This window comes from Mastigoproctus giganteus, chromosome 4 (assembly GCF_048544385.1).
Source record: "Mastigoproctus giganteus isolate SK-2022 chromosome 4, ASM4854438v1, whole genome shotgun sequence".
In the NCBI taxonomy this organism is placed as follows: Eukaryota; Metazoa; Arthropoda; class Arachnida; order Uropygi; family Thelyphonidae; genus Mastigoproctus; species Mastigoproctus giganteus.
In genome coordinates, this window is record NC_143578.1 from 36902316 (window position 1) to 36919556 (window position 17241).

General features: G+C 36.6%; 1 protein-coding gene across 2 annotated transcripts in view; it reads right to left on the minus strand.

Moving 5' to 3' along the window:
* LOC150086624 (syntenin-1-like) overlaps positions 1–10733 on the minus strand; it is a 70788-nt gene extending 60055 nt beyond the window's left edge. The window contains exon 1 of one of the 2 annotated variants that reach the window (XM_090372641.1): positions 10565–10733. The gene's annotated coding sequence lies outside the window, so the exon portion shown is untranslated. The remainder of the gene's footprint in view (positions 1–10564) is intronic. The other variant, XM_090372640.1, reaches the window with a different exon arrangement.
* Between the last annotated feature and the right edge of the window lie 6508 nt (positions 10734–17241).

A 17241-nucleotide genomic window follows, 5' to 3' on the forward strand; every position in this document is an offset into this window, starting at 1 on the left:
TCGACACTAATACACCTTTTCTCCTCGCTTCACCATCTAATTATAAATCTCTGAAATCCAAATTCATAAAATCCTCTCTCTCTCTCTCTCCCTTCCACCCTATCTCATACAACCTTATCAATACACTTTACCCTTATCTATATCCCTTTTTAAATTTTCCAAATTCATCTACACCCCTACAGCTCCCCAGAACATTTTAGTTTTACTTTTCCTAATGATATCCTTCCTGGTGATTTTTTTTTTTTTTTTTGTAGCAGTTATTCAAAAATTTTTTTTTTAATTTTAGCCACATAGTGCAAGGAAGCCACAAGCTTTTTGCTGCACCAGCCAAAAGAAAAAGAGAAATTTTTAAAAAATGTAAAAAGTATTTAAGATAATAGACAAATTATGCACTTCTCTCCTCACCTAAGTGAGGAGAGAAGTGCATTCAAAGGTCAACTATCCAGTTGAACTTTGAATTTCTTAAAACTGTCAGCCTCAACTACCTGTGGAGGCAACTTATTCCAGAAATCAACAATTTGCTAGCTAAAAGAAAACTTCCTACAATCTAGCCTAAACGTTTTCTGGAATTCTTTATAATAGTGAAAATTCTGCCTTCATTCATTTTACTAACCCCTCTCAGAACCTTATAAATCCCAATCAGGTTCCCTCTAAGATGCTTAGTTGCCAAGCTCCATAGCCCACATAATTGAAGTCTTACCTTGTACGCTTGCCATTCTGCTGATCTCACTGTGCAAGTAGCCTGTCTTTGAACCCTTTCAGGAAGCTCAATGTCTTTTTTTAGATAGGGTATATTTGGACACAGTATTCCATGTGCAGTCTTCATCAATCAAAACTGCCATATACAGTGGGATTATGACCTTCCTATCTCTACAAGCTATTGTTCGATAAATCATCAACAGATGGGCTTTCCCAGCTGGCTGTTTACACTACTCAAAGAACTTGGTATCATAACTCACAGATCCCTACCTTCTTCTACTGTTTTAATTCAACCCTACTGGAAATAAAGATGCTCTTGGTTAGAGTGAGTCTATGAACATGATCCTGGATGAGTTATTTCTGTGCATGGAGAATCAAGATCTAAGTACAGAAAAATGCAGTATGGTCAAAAGCAATGCTGCCTATTGTTCCAACATATGCAAGCCTCTCTTCTCTTTGGAAGACATTTCTGATGCCATAATGCAGGCTGATGGATGATCACCTTGCCTTGATCTCATTGAGGTGAAGGTACTTAAGAGTATAAAATAAAACCAGATTTGCTTATACAAATGTTTAATAGATATTTAGAGATGGGTGCCTTCCTCCAAAAATGGAGGGTAGCAGTCCTAAAATTGATTATTAAAAGTCTGGATAAGTTACCAAGTGAACCAGGGTCATACCGACCTACAGCTTTACTATCTGTGATAGCAAAAAACTTATGAGAGACTATGTATTAGTCGTATAATGATTAAATATGGTGAAAACCAAATGTCCTCATGTAATCAATTTGGTTACAAGAAAGGAAAATCGACTGAGGATGCCGTCTACTAGATGGTAAGATATGTACAAGGCTATGATGGAAAGTATGTCCTGGGGATCTTTGTGGACTTTCATGGCGCATTCAACATGTTGTGGTGGGAGGATATCCTCTCTAGAATTAGAGCAATAGGAGTTTCTGACAATTTGTACTCTGCAGTTTGACAGTATTTTAATGATAGAAGTGTTATTGTTAGAACTGGATACAGTGAAATATGTAGACATGTAAAAAGAGGATGTCCTCAGGGTTCGGCACTCGTGTCTATACAACTGTTATGGATGAATTTTTAAATCAGAATCATGTTGGAGTGAATGTGGTAACATATACTGATGACCTGCTGATGTTGGTTTATGGTAATATAATGTCTCAGATAGAAACTAGAGCATCTCAAGTATTACAGGAATTAATAGAATGGTCTAAATTGTATAAATTACAGATTTCTAAGACCAAGATGGCACAACTATTAGTAAAGAGTAGTTTAAGTATGAATAGACACTCAGTAGTTCAATTGCATGATACATCTATTAGATATGCTACTTTTTGTCAAGTACTTTAGGGGTAGTGTAGGTGAGTGGATAAGCTTTGTTGAGCATGCTAAGTATCTAAGAAATAAGATACGTATGTTATATGCCAAACTCAGACAAGTAGTTCGAGTAGATTGGGGAATCAAGAGGAGAGCCTTGAACTTACTTTATGATTGTTTGTTTGTTCCCATCATCTATTCTTCTGTAGCTTGGCTCCATATAATTACAAATTCTTTGATAAAGAAATACGATCTCCAAGCTCAATATTTCCCCTATGCATCCCCAGGGTTTGTCATACGGTTTCTACAGAGGCTCTTTTGCTGCTCTCTGGAAGATTACCTGCAGACTTACCGACTGCATTGTCTGCTTTGATGTATTGCACAAGAAATAATATTAGAAGGTCTGTATTAAACATGAGTCTTGTCTTGATGAGGGAAGGCTTTATACCAGGCAAGATGTGAAAAGTGAGAAAATTAAGATAAAGAATCTCTTGATGTTAGAGTGGCAAAATAGATGGGATGAGTCCGATGCTGCCTTCCTCATAACAGGACACTGACTAGAAAAAAAGACTATTTGAACTGTGACTTGCTCAGAATGATTTGTGTAATTGCAATGAACAGGAGACCAGTGAATATATAATGTTGCATTGCAGTTATTATATGGACTATAGAAGAGAATTGGAGACTTATGTTGGCATGCTGGAATGACAACATCTATGGATCATGTTCGTAACAAAGTTAACTCTGTTTCTCAGATAAACAAAGTTAACTTTGGTTATTTTAATAAGTTTGTTAGTTCTGTGTTTAAAAGGAGAGCAATAAATCCCGCAATCAATCTTACAATCTTGCCAGTAATTCCAACTTGTTCCAGCTTTTATAATAACCTCTCATAAGGGACTGAGTCAACTGCCTTGAAAATCCAAATAAACTATGTAAAAATAGTTCCCTAAATCCAACTATGAGTATCTGTGTTAAAATACTTCTCAGGTTAGTTAAACCATGATTTTTCTTTAAGAAAATCATGCTATTTGCCTTCATTATTCTTTCAGAATGCCATTTCTATCTAAATATCCCTGGATTGCACTCTTAATCACTGCCTTCAAGATTTTCCCTACCACAGAAATCAAAACGGTCTGTAGTTATAGGCTTCACTTCTAAAACTGCTTTTATGTATTAGCAATACACTGACACTTCTCCATTCCAAAGGAATCTCTCTCAAGTCCAATGATGCCCTCATTATTAACCTCAGTGGTTCAACGAACTCTCTGACCACCTCCCTCAAAATTACTCTGTTTATGCTATCAACTCCAGGAGTCCTACCTTCCTTTAGGCTCAATTTTTTCTAATAAATAATCTGAAATTTCATGTTTTTCAGCTTCACTTGCAAGTCTCTCCTCACCATGATGGGTCTTTTATCGGTAAAGATCAATACAAAGTACTTATTGAAGTCATCAGCAACATCAAGTGGATTATCCAAGACTTTCCCACACACTGTACACAAGGGTCCGATCTGATTTTTCTTCTTCTTTGTATTCACAAACATGAAAAACTCATTGTTCCCATTCTTTTGCTCTCTTAACCATTACTTTCTCTTACTCAGACTTGGCGACTCTAACCTTTTCTGTGGCATTATTCTGGAGAAACTTGTAGCTATTGCAGGCTTCAGTAGTTTTCATCACTCTGTCACTTTCTCATGCCATCTTTTTCTCCTCCATTAGTCTAGCCAGTACTCCAGTCTTTCCATATTCATCCATCTTGGTACCCTCCCTGTGCTATTTTATTAATGGTATGTATGCATTCAGCAATTCTGTGATTATTGCTTTAAAAGGTATTCCAATTTCAATTTTGAAACGTTTACAATATAAATTCCACACACACTGGATATACGCTTAGTTACTCACAGTAATAATTTTGAAATTGCCCAAAACAGCAACTTCAAAAGTTTTCCATGTGTAGAATTGGAGCATACTTTCCTAATTCTTTAACACACTATGTTTCACTCTTGTGCATAATATGGAAAGTAATACTTGTTTCATTTTAAAAAAATGAAACAAGTCAGTTGCACTCAAGATGTCACTACATAGAACCAAGAGGTCAACATAAACAGAAAGGCCACTGCCTGGGGTATAAACGTTCCTGTTTACTGCTGCTTTCAGCAATCAATAGTGCACAATCTTTAAGAAAAGTCTATTTTGCTAATGTAGAAAATGACAGGCCAAATCTATTGACAGACAGACAGGCCAAATCTACTGACTGCTAAAGGATGTTGATTTGCCAAATAAACTGGGATCCAACAGAAATTACATGACATAAATAAGGGCAAATATCAACACTGGCATTTGGAATAATGTAAAGGTATATAGCAGAGGTGGCCAACAAGTTGATCGCGACAAATTTTAAATTTATATAAAAAATAGATTAGTTAAAATCTAAATGTTATTGTTGCACAATAATACAAATATTATTATTACAAATCTGTTGAACCACGTGAAAATTCAAACAATTACGTTGTGGACAGCATAGTGTACGTGTCGAACTTTTATTTAGCTTACTTAATATAAATAACTGGACAGTACTCATACGTTAATTTAATACCCTCCCTTTGATTTAAAATGAATACTACGAAAAAGAGAGTAAAACGTATTATTTTCATCAAGAGTGGGAACTAGAATACTTTTTTGTAATGATAAAAGAACAATGTTGTTTGATTTGCAATACTTTCGTGGCTATGCCTAAAAAAGGAAAATTAGAAAGGCACTTCAATGCACTCCATGGTAAATACCAATTGGATTTTCCACCTAATAGTGACCTTAGAAAAAATAAATTAAAAGAACTTAAATCCAGATTATTTGCACAACAAAATTTCTTTGCGACACCCAACTTATAATCCAAAGCAGAAACTGTAGCGTCATTTAAATTGAATCATCTTCTTGCAAAAAAAAATGCAAACCATTTTCTGATGGTCAATTCATCAAAGACACATTTTTAGAAATAAGTCTCTTTTTGAAAATTTTAAGAACACAAATGAAATTAAGTGCTCTTCAAGATCTGCACTTATCTCGAAATACTGCAATGCGACATAAAGATGATAGCAAACAATTGCATGCTCATTGCGTGTCCTTTTCTTTAGAACTGGATGAATTTACAGGTGTCAGTGATACAGCTCAATTGCTCGTTTTTATTCTTATGGTTTTCGATGATTCTACAACTAGAGAAGAACTGATGGGTATGGTTTCGTTAAAAGAAAGAACTAGAGGCCTTGATATTTTTAATGCATTCAAAAATTTTATTGAAAAAATTAAAATTACCACTACTTAAGCTTGTATCAATAACAACAGATGGAGCCAAAGCAATGATGGGGCATCTTAATGGATTCATTGCATTGTGCCAAAAGGATGATGAATTACCAGATTTTTTGAGTTACAACTGTATCATCTCCCAAGAAGTGTTAGCCAGCAAAAGATTAAATACTAAAAGTGCTATGGACATAGCTTTCAAAATCGTGAATTCCATCAGAGGACAATCTGTTCAAAGGAGACTTTTCAAAATACAACTCAATGAAAATGAACCAGATCTGATTTTACACAGATGTGAAATGGCTGAGTCGGAGTACGTTTCTACAGAGATTTCGAAATTGCTGAATGAAATAAAAAATTGTTGATCAAAGGGGAGATGATTATCAGCAGCTACAAGATATGGAGTGGTTGTGTGATCTGGCTATTTTGGCAGGTTTTACCAGTAAATTAAGTGATGTGAATTTGGAATTACAATGAAAAAATAAAAATGTGGGTGACATTATTAGTAGTATTTCTGCATATAAATATCAATTTTTGGCAGTGGCTAAGGATCTCAAAGAAAAAAAATTTCGATCATTTTGCAAATATACAAGATCATTTGCAAAAATATCCTGTTTTTGAATTTATAAGTGTGAAATATGTTTCTGAAATTGAGAAAGTTGTGGATGATTTTGAAACCAGATTCGGTGATTTTAAAACAATTGACATTGTTCGATATATTTCTTATCCATTTAATGTCGACTTAAATTCGAAACAAATTGCAGAAAAAATCTGAGATTTTTCACATGGAGAAAATATTACTTGAAAAAATGAGATTATTACATTGCGAAATGATAACTTCCTAAAAGCCAGATAAGAAAAAGACTTTGATGATATGATTGCCGAAAAAAGTGCCCAAATATCAAAAATGCAGTGACTTTTAAATTCCTGTTTTGGTTCCACATAGCTATGTGAATTGGCCTTTTCGTATTTGAAACAAACAAAGACGAAGAATAGCTCTACTCTTGCAGACTTGCATACAGAAGATTCTTTACGGTTGGCCTTATCATAGTATATTCCTGATTTTGAAAGCTTGGCAGATGACATGAAGACACAAACTTTGTATAAATTCAAATACATATGAATTTAAAATAACAATTCTGAATTGTATTTAATTTTAAAATTTATAAACAACATTTTTCAATATGTGCTGATTAACTTTTTTAACCACATGCAATGAAATTATCGAGTGGTAGATCACAGCACATTTTGAAGAAAAAAGTAGATTGCATCACAAATTAATTTGGACACCCCTGGTATATACAATAAATTATATACTGTACATTGTTTTCATCTGATGAATAAGTCCAAGTTTAGGGAACATTGTGCATATCAATATATGGCTCCAATAACTAAATTAACTGCTGAATTGAACAAGCAGTGGCATATTTAGCATTTTTGGGGCACATGATACAAATTACATTACTATGCTATCAGCAAGAAAAACCTTAAATGCACAATGCTCATTATGATTTTTTTTTTATAGTTTTTGTATTTTATATATCCACTTACAGAAAACATAAATGAATTAACATTTAGAAAGTAACTGCCATAAAATTGTTATATTTTTTCTGGTCGCTTTCTCCATCTTCAATCAAATAAATAAATTATTTTATTTAAATTATCAATAAAGCAAAACCATCTAATCAGAAATACTTTTTTAGAGACTTTATCTGTTGATTCAAACCCCAGGGGCTCACATCTGGTGAGTATAGGCTTGGCACACCCAGGGTCCTGAGCTGAATATCATCATTCTTCTCTTTCTTGGTGATTCCCTTCTACTTTTAACTCTCTCTCAGGGTAACTCGGGGAATTTTTTTTTTTTTTGGCTGGTGCAACGTAAGCCTCAGGCTTCCTTGCACCATGTAGCTAATAATAATAATAATTACAATATATATTTCCTGAAGCAGCATTTTCTACTACTGTAAGGACCAGGCTACTTAAAATGATCCAACAGATTTATTATTGTGACAGTATTTTATGAATTTTTAGAAATAAAAAAAAAATGAGAAAACAGCAAATAAAATTTATTTATTTCTTTTCTTCTAAAACACTTTTGATATATTTTTGGCTTGTATACAGTAATTTCTTGGATCCTAAATTCCAGGCTATTCATGATCAAATCCTAAATTCTTAAATCCTACCAGTAGGTTTAGAGCTATTTATCACAGTATAGATTATGGTTGCACTCAACCACAGTAAGAAATGCTATGCTGAAAATGACTCACTGCCAACTATGGTGCAATACTATTGTGATCCATATGAAAAGTACACTAGTGTGCAAAACTTAAGGACCAGTTAGGTTTTCACCTGTAGCTTCTAATAGGAGTGGACTGGATATCAGACAAGCATACCAAAGGAACCTCGTGAGGTACAGAAATGATGAAGAAAACAACACCGACACAACAATGGAAACAAAATGGTACAGAGGGACTTTATTCAAAAATGGCAAAAAACACTGGCTGCCATGATACAGATGCATCACTGCCAAAGATGGAACAAAGGAAATAGATGGTCCTCAGTAGGAGACATGGCCACCCCTAATGTCGATGCAGGCTTTGCCACCGCCTGTCCAAACTTAGAACAATGTTGTTGATAAGTTCTTGTGGTAACACTGTCCATTCCTTTGAAAGCACCATCTTCAGCTGGTGAACATTTTCTGGTGGGTGTGGACGTGCCGCAAGGCGTCTCTCCAGAGCGTCCCATATGTGTTCGATGGGATTTAGATCGGTGGAACAGGCAGGCCAATACATACGAACAGTGTCCTCGTTTTCCAAAAGCATATCAACAGCTGCAATGTGATGAAGTGTGGCGTTATCATCCATAAAGATGAACTCGGGGCCAATTGCACCTCGGAACAAACGCACATGGGGAAGGATTACCTCAGTACAGTAGCGTGCACTGGTTACAGTACCGCCTTCCAGTATCTGGAGTTGTGTACGTCCATCCAGGATAACGCCTCACCAGACGAGAACACCCCGACCACCATATCGATCCCTTTCAGTGATGTTTACAGGGTGATACCATGTGCCAACCTCTCGCCAGATTAGCTGACATCCAGAATCACTGCTGAGACTGAACCTACTTTCATCAGTAAAGAGTACCTTACCCTATTGTCCTTGTGTTCGATGCACCACTGTAAATGGTGTCTCCAATGGGCAGTTGTTAAAGGGACACAGCATACTGGCCATCAGGCAAAAAGTCCACCTTTGTGGAGTTGCCTGGCCACAGTAAACCGCGATATCCTGCATCCAGTGCAGCTGGTTTGCAATGGATCGCGCTGTCTGGTGTCGGTCCCTCTTGGCCTGTAGGAGTATATAGCAGTCATCATCGGCTGTTGTTTTTTTGTGGACGACCACCACTGGTCCTTTGAACAGCCGTACCTGTCATTCTGAAGGCCGACCACGCACGTGAGATGATGCTATGAGCGATACTGAACTCTGCAGCCACACCCCTTGCTCTTCCTCGAGTTTCCCAATTATTCAACTCCAGGTAAAGTCATTCAGATGTTGTCTACTGGCCATTTTGTTGTCTGTAGCACTGTTTGAAACCAATTTTTTTGAATGTCTGTAACAATCGTGCTCACTATTCGGTAATTTGCACATAACTACTGCTTTTATCTGATTATGTGAGTCCTCTCATCACGATTCAATTTTTCATGCACTGGCTTTCTACTGAACGGCCACAGTTATGCAAATCACCACAAGCTGTGTCATTTGATTTTGTGGTTGTAACCTTTAGAAATAGTGTTGGTCCTTAAGTTTTGCACTCTAGTGTATGACATGCAGAAGCATAATCAAGAAATGTAATTAAATTATAATATAGAATTACTATTAAATTATTGTCCTGAAAATGATAATTTTTATTTTAAAATGATGTTTCATAATAATTGATTTTAATAACAATAACTGCCATATTTTAAAAATAAATTACAGATTCAATTACTAAGTCTAACTCTGTTTTGGTGTCCATGATGAATTGGTGCTCATGACCAAGGTCACAAGCACAATACCCTAGTTATGCCACTGATGACAAGACACTTACTAGTAGGGTAAAGTACTCTGTCACTGAGCACAAGCCCAGTCTCAACTGAATCAGTCTGAGATATCACGTAATTAGTTGATGAATAAGGAATAGTTTGTAAAAGTGAAAAATTTTCAAACATCTGCACAATGATCAAATCCATCACTTAAGCATATATTCTCAAAGAAAAACAAACAAATTATTACACCTGTTACCCTCAAAATATGGTCAAAAATGATTATAGTTGTTTGGTATCAACTCTAACTTTATAACATTTTCAGTAATATGTCATATGTGATTATTAACAATAAATAGCAGGTACTAATTATATAATTTGTACATTAATGCAATAAAATTGTCATGTTAATTATAAATGCTGGAGGGTTACATATATCTCGATTTGTTTAGGAAAAAAAGGCCCCCCCCATCTACCCACAGTGACCCTCTGGAAGTTCAGAAATATATCACTCTTATTTCACAATACGTTGAATGGTATGCTGCTAATTTGTTAGGCTCACAAATAATTAACAATGGCCAGTTGCCCGTCAAACGATCACCTACGGGCTAGCAAACCATTTATTCAAAATCTGAGACTGACACAAGCCCGCCCAAGCCTGTGGGTACACATTCCTAATTCTGTTCACATGAGTGCTAAGGCAAACACTATGAAATAGAAAATAAGTGTAAAAGGCGGTTTAAATTAATTAAACACGAAATGAGGCTGGAATAAGTTAAACGAGAGAAACCAATAAATGTAGTACTCCAACCTCAGAACACAGTTAACAATACGAAAAACATTACAATACGAATATAAGAAATCTGGCAAGTGACAACTATTTTTTATGGTACTGTATATGAATAACTTACGATTTATCAGAGAAAATATAACCAAGAATAATTTCTTACATTTAAGTTATTCATGATTAATAAGGAGAATGAATGAATAAGGACAAATAACACAGATATAACGTGATTAATATATTTTGTGAACATGTTAACAATGCAGGAGGAACTGGAATTAACTTATCAACCCAAACATTTCCTCCATTTCAAGCCATTAATTAATATTGGCTACACATTTTCCCTTATACTCATTCTATGTTAACCACATCCTGAGTGTAAGAAGGTGAAAAAATATTATTTACTTTTTATAATCGGAAAACTTACCTTTTAAAACTTAAAAATTCACAAATGTTCGCACACAGACCACAGTTAATACAAGGAACGAATCGGCTCTTCAAAATGCTCTTTATTTCACTCTTATCGAAAACTAGTTAAGATTGACGCAATCGTCATATGACAAGCTATATTTTGCCTAACTACAGTTTCATCAGTATGTTCCTGGTAGATGACGCTTCCACTCAATGAGCAACCAATGGATGACGTCTTCTGGATTTAGACGAATAGCCAGTCAGGAAGCAAAGGAAATAACGTCAACAGTAAACCTACGAAGACTAACAGTTTCACTTTAATCAGCTTACCTATGAAATACCATTGCTTTTACCAGGAGCAGGACAGCAAACGGTTAACGCAAAATCAGGCGAAAGGAGGAAGAGAAACGAGGTTTGGGTTAATACGCTTATATTTGAAAAAGGAGAGGATAACGGGCTTCTCTCCTAAATTAATGCTAAGAACAGTCTGAAGTTTTGTAGCGAGATTTTAAAAATGGCCTCTGGTGTGTACTGTTATAAACTGCATTCATGTTTTAAAAAGTCATCAAAAGCGCGACTGCAGTAACACACGTTTGAGCGGACCGGGGTTCGTTCAAGCCAGTAACTGAGAAATACGATTATCATTTGTATGGATTGGTTTATTGTAAACTCCACTGCCCTGGTGGTCGCGCCGGAGTATAAACAAGAACGTATATATGTATATACATATACACGCGCGCAACTTTGATTTTCCTGGGCGGGGCAACTGGAAGAGAAGGTGGCTAATTAATGTAGGGGGGTTCAACAGTTGTTGTAATAGGGTTTTAGACGCATTAGCAACCTAAGCCATATCGCACGTATATAATATATCCGTAAATTGCGTGTGTTCCGTGGTCGATTTTCCATTTGCTGGAAGAAAACGCCGAGTTTCCGGAAGAAAAACCATGTTACCCTCGCCTAAGACCGACTCACTCAGCCACGTTGTGAAAAATACCCATAAAAATTCATCACGTCATCGACGGGACTCGAATTCAGTTTTTTCCACTCTTTCCCCCTACCCACGAGGGCAGGGGGGAAAGGGTACAGCAGTGCGACTGTACTTGTTAGTGCCAGTAAAGTTTATTACAGCTTATTTCTGCCATACAGTCTGCGCGGTAGCAGGGTGGTATCGTCACCGTCCTCCCACACCGGTGGAAAAGGTCCGGGTTCGAATCCCATCGATGATGCGAGGAACTTTAGTGGGCTTTTTTCACTCCGTGGCTGAGTTGGTCGGTCTCAGGCGTAGATAGCAAGGTTTTTCGTCCAGCAAAACAGGCAAATCGACCAGAGAACACACGCAATTTACGGTCATAATATACAGGGTGATTCCCTACCAGTGCGACAAACTTGCAGGAGGTGTAGGGGGACACAAAGACGAATCGGAATCACATAAATAAATAAATAAATTTTCTGTTTATACTCCGGGACGACCAAACGGTCAGAGGAGTTCACAGGATAGACAGAATACAAGAAACAATCACGGGCTTGAACCCCGGTCACTCAAGGCACGTGTACTTATGCACCCGCGCGCCTGACCACTAGGCTACGACGGCCTTATATCATAGCATTGCAGGGTCCGAAATGCCTTCATCATACGGTAGAGGACGTTGAACGGGAGGTCGCGTGAACAGCGATCCCGCTGGAAGTCAGCATTTGCGAACCGGTTCCCGAGGCAGTAGGATGGACGAGTATTCAAACGTTGAACTGGCCGACATGCACCTCGCGTATGGAGCTGCGGACTGTAACGGGCGCGCCACTCTGCGCTTGTACCAGGAACGTTTCCCGCACAGGCGTGCTCCTCATCATACGATTTCCGCACGTGTGCACAGAAGGTTACGTGAGACTGGTTTCACGAGAGGTACCATGAATCGAGAGCGAACGACGAGGACGCCAGACAATGAGGAGAATGTCCTACGTCTTGCAGATGGCAATCCCAGTACGAGTACTCGAGCGATAGGCCAACGATTAGGTATTTCTCAATCCACTGTATGGAGGATACTGTCAACAAACCAAATGAGTTTATACGCGTCCAATCTTTGAAGCCTGCGGATTATCCACTCCGGAGGACTTTTGCTACTTGGTTTATTCAACAGAAACGGTTCGCAAATGCTGACTTCCAGCGGGATCGCTGTTCACGCGACCGCTTCAACGTCCCATTCAACGTCCTCTGACGAAGGCATTTCGGACCCTGCAATGCTATGTGATTCCGATTCGTCTTTGTGCCCCCTACACCTCCTGCAAGTTTGTCGCATTGGTAGTGAATCACCCTGTATATATATATATATATATATATATATATATATATATATATACAGGGTGGGCCTAATATAATAATTTGAATTACGGGTGGTCCTAATATAATAATTTGAATTTTTTTTTTTTTTTTTTGTTTCTGCCATACTGTTCAGTTGTGCTATTTGAAACACCAGTTTATTATTATTACAATTAGCCACAGGGGCATTCCTACGGTATGTGGCGCCCAGATGCAGTGCACCCCTTTCACCCTCGAAACGGCTCGCCCTTCATTAGCCACATGGTACAAGGAAGCCTGAGGCTTATGCTGCACCAGCCAAAAAAAATTTCTAAGTTACCCTGAGAGAGAGAGAGAGAGAGCAAGAATCGGAAGTAGAAGGGAATCATCAAGAAAGAGAAGAATGATGATATCCAGCTCAGAACTCTGGGTGTGCCCGTACTCGCCAGGTGTGAGCCCCTGGGGTTTGACAAGCATTAGCAATGTATCCGCAATTATTATCAATATAAAGAATCGAGGAATGGTTACATAAATTGCTGGTAACACAGTCGACCAAACAAACTACACTTGCTAAATTATTAAAAGTTATCGAAAATAATGGCGAATTTTCCACACCTGGTAAAAAAAAAAGAAAAAAGGACGAACTTCGATCAATGCGTGATTCGCCGAAAGATAAAATGAAGAAAAAATTATAAACAGACGGAGGGTTTCAATTTAAAAAAAACGCAAAAACTCTACAAGTCATTTTGAAACTTCGCATTATTTATTGGAGGTCAAGGTATTTGCGTGCCATAAAGAAAAATGACGAGAATTAAAGCAAAAAACTTGTTATTTATATCGATGAAACATGGATTCATCAAAATTATATGGTTTCAAAATGTTGGCAGAATAATCGTGAAGAGGAAGTTCATTCACAATCAAGTGCAGTACGTAGACTAATTATTGTGAACGGCCGAATCACAATCTGGATCTTACCAAACGCTCTCTTAATTTTTAAGTCTAAATTAAAAACTGTAGATTTTAATCCACATTTTTTAATTTATTGAATTACTGGTTATTTCCTCATGGTAATGAATTATTGCCACATTACCATGAGGAAATGACCAATACTAATTTTGGGAAAAAAGCTGGACAGAAATTTTTCCCAATCTGAAAGAAAAACAGACAAATGACGATATTTTTAATGGATAACGCCCCATACCACAATGCGCAATTGAACAGAAGCAGTGATTACAAAATAGCTGGAAAAACAATATTTCATTTCTTGCAGACTTGAGAAAATCTGAACTACTTGAAATTGTTATGGAAAATGGAAATCCTCACATATGATCGGTTGTTGTAGGGTTTTTAGGCGCATCAGCAACTATGTCATATTGCGCCGTATATAATGTAATCGTGTGGTGGTGGTGGATTTGTTGTTTGATGGACGAAAAACCATGGTGCCTAACTTTATGGCTAAGTTAGTCGCCTGAGACCGACTAACTTAGCCATATTGTGAAAAAAAATGCCTATACAAATTCCTCGCATTATTGACGGAATTCGAACATATGTTTTTTCCACCTGGTGTGGGGAGGATGGTGATTATTTGTTGTTTTTAGAATCTAATATTTTAATATTTTAAAATATTAGATTCTAAAGCTTTTAATATTTTTTAAGTATCCGCTGCGGTGGACCTTAAGTCACCTCCTTTCATTTATCAAAAATCAGTGTTACAACCACTAGTAGAATTTTGCAATGTAGCCATATGCCATATTGGAATAGTGTTGAAAACTTTCGTGGTGAAATTTCCTATAAAAATAACCGCGGCGACCCCCCAGAAAACACTTTGCTACCCACAGGTTGGACACAAGAAACAACTCTGATATTATTACTTTGACTTCAGTAAGCCTTTTAAAACAGTTCTCGGTGAACGGCTATTATGTAAAGTGGAACAACTGAGATTACTTCGTTAGATTCAGATTAGATTACTTCGTTAGATTCAGATTAGATTACTTCGTTAGGTTGGTCTAAAGACAGGGCACAGAGAGTAGTCACAAATGGACATTCCTCAGGGTGGACCAGTGGTATCCCTCAAGGGATCGTCTTTTGGGGCTACAATGTTTCTAATCTTCCTTAATAACGTTGATAAGGTATTGGGGGAAAAGCTGTCAAAAAAAAAGGTTTGTCGATGATGATTTAAAGGTAAGAAGAGTGTTTAACGACCAGGCCATTTTGCGCCAAAATGGCTTAGATCAATTTGCACATATGGTCTGAAAAATGGCAACCGAAGTTTAATTCTTCTAAATGTTTTTCACTTAGAGAACAGAAATTCAAGAGTTACATATAAGCTGGGGGAAGAGGGGTTAAAAGCTACTCAGGAAGAAAGAGACTTAGGTGTTAGGGCTCATTCAGTTATGAAATTTACCATGAAGTGTAAAAAAGGCGACTAAGAAGGCACATGATGTCCTGGCTATGATATATAGGACTTTCATAAATAGGGAAAAAGATGCCATTACTATTTTATATAAGCATATAAAGAATATTTAATATAATAAAATTTATATAAGAATATATTTAGAATATTTGCGTTCAGGTCTGGAGGCCAAACTTTAAAAAAGACAGAGCTTCTAGGAAGGGGTTCAAATAAAGGCAACCAGATTTCTTTGAAGGTCCAGACTGCAAAGCTTGACAACTAGACATCTCGGCGGGGAAGAGGAACTGATTAAAGTGTGTATAAGGCGCTGAAAGGGGAATCGTAAAAGAGAAACAAGAACTTAGGATCAGAAAGTAAGAGAACGCTGGTTATCCTTTCCAATAGGTATGCTGTTGTTGTTGTTGTTGTTATTTGGTTTTTAGGAGCATTAGCAACTAAGGCCATATTGCTCCAGTGCGGTGGTCATTCCCTGACCTTTCCGCATGCTCCGTATTTGGTGGTGATGGGCTCGAACCCCCGGTCTAATCAAGAAGCGTGTGCTACGCACTGCTGCTCCTTCCCACCTGGCTACGGAGGCGCCCCCAATAGGTATGCCTCCTTGGGAACATTATTGTTTAACATATATATAAATGACCTAACCTAAATTCCCAGACCAAATATAGTTTATTTACTGCTATATGCAGATAATGTCAAGTTCTTTGCCGCTTGCCATTCACGTACAGATTGCACTAATTTACAGCAAAACCTTGACAAACACATAAAATAGAATACATCCAAACTAAAATGATAAAATTTTTGTTAAAACTGAATGGTAGAAAACAATTATCATTTTTCACTATAACTATTATTTAATGATTTATCACTTACAGCCATTGATTCGTAGACAATTAACTACTAGATTAAAATTTGTTCATAAAGTTAAGTATAGTAAAATGCTCAAATGCCGTGTAACTTCCCATAGTTTCGTTATATATTGCAACATATCCTACTAGAAGAAATTTTATATTTTCTACGAAATATAGAACAGATTATGAAAAACTAGTCCAATACATTTATTACTAAGCCTCTTGGATAAAAAAAAAAAGTCGACCTATTCTTAACAATGAATCTTTTTCAATATTGAATCTCAGAAATATCACTGGACTGACAATTTAATTTTTATATATTATGAGTTACTATATTTTTCGTTATTTTACAATTATTGTTGTTTATTCTTTATTATATTTTAGTCAAATTGTTATTAGTACCGTTCATGTAATGTGTGTTTATTAATAAATTTAAAATAAAAAAAATGACTGTGGCAGTTCTATGAGAGAGTGCATTGTTAGTAATTTATCATTACCATGATTAATCTTAACTCATAGGATTAATCATGGAGATCTGGTAATTGCATGTAAATAAAGCGCAACTACTATACCATAAACATCACGTATTATCATTAAAACTGATAAAAAGAGAGAGAAAGAGCATATCTCATTTTAAAAGTTTCTACAACAACTTATCACATTAATGTACATGCTATGCTTGTTATATTTCTATAGGCACAAAGTTTTATCTGCGATCGGATATAGTCCAAAACAACAACTTGACACGATATTGCAATCACGCTTGTAATGATTTAACAGCGCAAATATTAATAAGAATTAAAAATGTGAAATATGTTAAATACGCTTATGATATGTTAGAATATTATTCCACTTTCATGAAAAAGCTGAAAGACCAAACTTGAATAATATTCACTATCCACGCCCCTATAAAAATGGGTTTCATCTTTTAAAAATTTATTTTAAACATACAAATAACCTTTGGTAAAACGCTGATTAAAAAAAAAGGGGGGGGGGAGGAGAACATTGTATAGTGTCAAGTTAATTTCTATAAAGTAATCGCAACTGTAGAACCGGGACCGGATTTAGAAATGATGAGGTCCTAAGTGAGACCCTCACGCGCCACCAAAGATAGCGAGGCTCCCAGCCATGGATTTTTTGACTTT